This window comes from Sprattus sprattus (genome assembly GCF_963457725.1).
Source record: "Sprattus sprattus genome assembly, chromosome: 7".
Lineage (NCBI taxonomy): Eukaryota > Metazoa > Chordata > Actinopteri > Clupeiformes > Clupeidae > Sprattus > Sprattus sprattus.
The window spans coordinates 5,363,441-5,366,696 of NC_137926.1; positions in this window are offsets into that span (position 1 = coordinate 5,363,441).

Below are 3,256 nucleotides of genomic sequence, written 5' to 3' on the forward strand. Positions count from 1 at the left end.
CTAGTTTCACTCTGGCTTGGGTGTGAAAGTTACTTATGTTTGCGGGTTTCTGGCAGAAACCTTGAGAACGTGGCTCTGCCTCCTTTCCCATGCACGGGCACACCCTACCCAACGGTTTGGTTTCGCCTTCGGAGGAGGGTGCCACTCAGCGAGACACACGGGCCTTTTTCCTCCAGCTCGCACCTCTGAGTCATACTGGACCTGTTTGTGTCGGGTTGCCTCGGAATGACCTCTTCCTTGAGCTTATCTGAGATGGTGAAGTGTGTTGGAGGAGGACTCAACTAGAAATGCATTTCCGTTAGACAATGCAAATGCGGTCGCGCCGCCGCAGCAACAGTCGGCCGTAAAAGATGCAGTTCCGACACGGTCGGCTTTTAAAATATTAATCATTCAATGCTCAACTTTAGTTGATGGTCTCCCGTCATTGACTTCAATTAACACTATCAATATGTAGGAAGAATCCTCAGTGTTTGCTTGTTTACTCCATAGTGCAGTTCAGTACACAAAAAGATCCGTCGCATAGGCAGAGGGGAAAGCACATAGACATATAAACGCCATTAATTCATGTCTATGGGAAAGCAGTAAGAGCCTACAGTTTTTCTCAGTCGCTTTGGTACGTTTCTCAGATCAGACCTAACATTCTAAAAACTAACCTCCACTTCCATCCCAGTGGAAGACACGAACAGTGTTTTTCATGAACTCGAAACAACACCTAAGCTGCCAGCTGTCAGGGTAGCCTATTGCCCAATACCTCCAAATCTGCTGCATTAAAAGTGGAATATCTCGTCGTTTTTTCAAGCATCGAATAGCTGGACAGTCACTTGTTAACTTGGGACGAAATTGGCTTGCTTTATGGAGTTCATTAATGATATTTTCTAAACAAAGCTCGAGAGGAGCCCATTGGGGATGATTGACAGCTGTCACTTACTCCAATTCCGTTTCCAAGGAGATTTAAACCCTCCTTATATGTCCACCACGTCACGTCGCTGTTTAGGTCAATAACTGTAAAGAAACTGTAGAGAATTACTGTTTGCTTGCGCGATCTCCGAATTTTTTCCTCAAATTATCTCCATTCCATTAGATTATCGTTTTCTTTCCCTTTATAAAATAGCAAATAACTTAACATATTTGTTTTTCTAAATATAAAATCTGCCACAGGTGGGTTTTCTGTAGGCCTATCGGTTTCTATATGGGTTTAAGTGTTAACTGAGAGCTTTGGTACATTTTTCAGATTAGACTTAAAATTCTAAAAACTATCCTCCACATCATGAAGTCACTTGTGCAGATTATTACAGCAATTTGTCATTCTTTTGAAAAAATTGCAAATGCTTTGGTACATTAAGCAAATGAGTTGTGAGACATGTTGAATTGTCTGCAGTTACATTATCAATTGAATGCGCCATGTTAATTAGAATGTATTATGCAGCTTCTCTGTTGAATAGTCATATCCCCCAAAACATGCAAATGTTGATTACTGTCAGTATATCATCTATTATTTATCGTCACTGCATCAGACAATACAGAGGTTCTTTTTTGGAGGTGGAAAGCCATCCATGACTCAGTATGACCATTAGTTTCGTGATTGTATAGATTTGGTAGATTATCGATTAGTTTTGTGATCGTATACTGTTCAATTAAATAATTCACAAAGAATGGTTGTGGCATGCAAGAAGATTTCCCTTCTGTTTCTTAGCAGGTGGTATACGTATGAGGGGGCTGTCCGGTGTCTCTGAGGTGAGCTTCTGTATCCCTCTATGACATTTGTACAGTATTCAACCACTTAATAAATACAAATTTAAACATAATGAATAACTTTCAACTTACAAAAATCAGTTAATTGGACACAAGTGATAATGATCAATCAGTGTTGGTGAAAGAGACAGAAAATAAAACGGAAATTTGGAACACCTCCCAGACTCACTGTCGCATTGACAGCATGGCTAGGTGTCCAATGACATAAATATTAAATCTTGAATCAAACTAAGGACTTTAAACTATTAACAGCCTCTCGCAGGTCATTGTTTGGCTCTGTTTGCATGAATTGTTTTGAGAAATGCGCTAAAAAATATTAAGGATGATTTGAGAAATGGCCCAAAGCGACTCAGAAAAACGTTCTGTACACGCACACACACACACACACACACACACACACACGCTGTTTGTCTTTCACAGAAGTCACATGTCCTACAAACCCTTCAAGCAGGGGAGGTGCATTCTGATTTGTGCAGAGAAATGGTTTGAAAGGGGAAAAAACAAATGTTGACACATTCATTTCACATACGCTTTCATACACACACACAGGCACACACACTCACACACACACGCACACGTACACACACCCACACACACACACGCACACACACAGACAGACAGACACACAGGCACACACACAGACACACACACACACTCACACACAAACACACACACACTGCAATGCTCGCTACTCCCCGTTTAATAGTGACCTTTTTGTCTTTGCAGCACGCTTGTGTTTTGCTGAGCTCTCTGATGTCATCTGATTGTTCTTGAGGTTTGTCTCTCTAGCCGCAAATTTCTGCTGAAACTGTCAAGTCCTGGTTTCATTTTCCTCAGGTCGCGATCAGGTGTGACCACCCACAGATCAGGCCCTGTCAGCTGAGCGGAGCCTGCACAGGCTATTCTTTTATCTATCCGTTTTACCTTCTTCGTCACAGATTTCATTCCATGCTCTCACCGTCCATGCCAGCGTCGTTCTGTGTCAGTGAGGAGTGAGGGAGGAAAGAGAGAGAAGAGAGGAGAAGTGAGGGAGGAAGGAGAGAGAGGAGAGGAGGAGTGAGGGAGGAGGAGAGGAGGAGTGAGGGAGGAGGAGTGAGGGAGGAAGGAGAGAGAGGAGAGGGGGAGTGAGGGAGGAGGAGAGGAGGAGTGAGGGAGGAAGGAGAGAGAGGAGAGGAGGAGTGAGGGAGGAGGAGAGGAGGAGTGAGGGAGGAAGGAGAGAGAGGAGAGGAGGAGTGAGGGAGGAGGAGAGGAGGAGTGAGGGAGGAGGAGTGAGGGAGGAAGGAGAGAGAGGAGAGGAGGAGTGAGGGAGGAGGAGAGGAGGAGTGAGGGAGGAGGAGTGAGGGAGGAAGGAGAGAGAGGAGAGGGGGAGTGAGGGAGGAAGGAGAGAGAGGAGAGGAGGAGTGAGGGAGGAGGAGTGAGGGAGGAAGGAGAGAGAGGAGAGGGGGAGTGAGGGAGGAAGGAGAGAGAGGAGAGGAGAAGTGAGGGAGGAGGAGAGGAGGAGTGA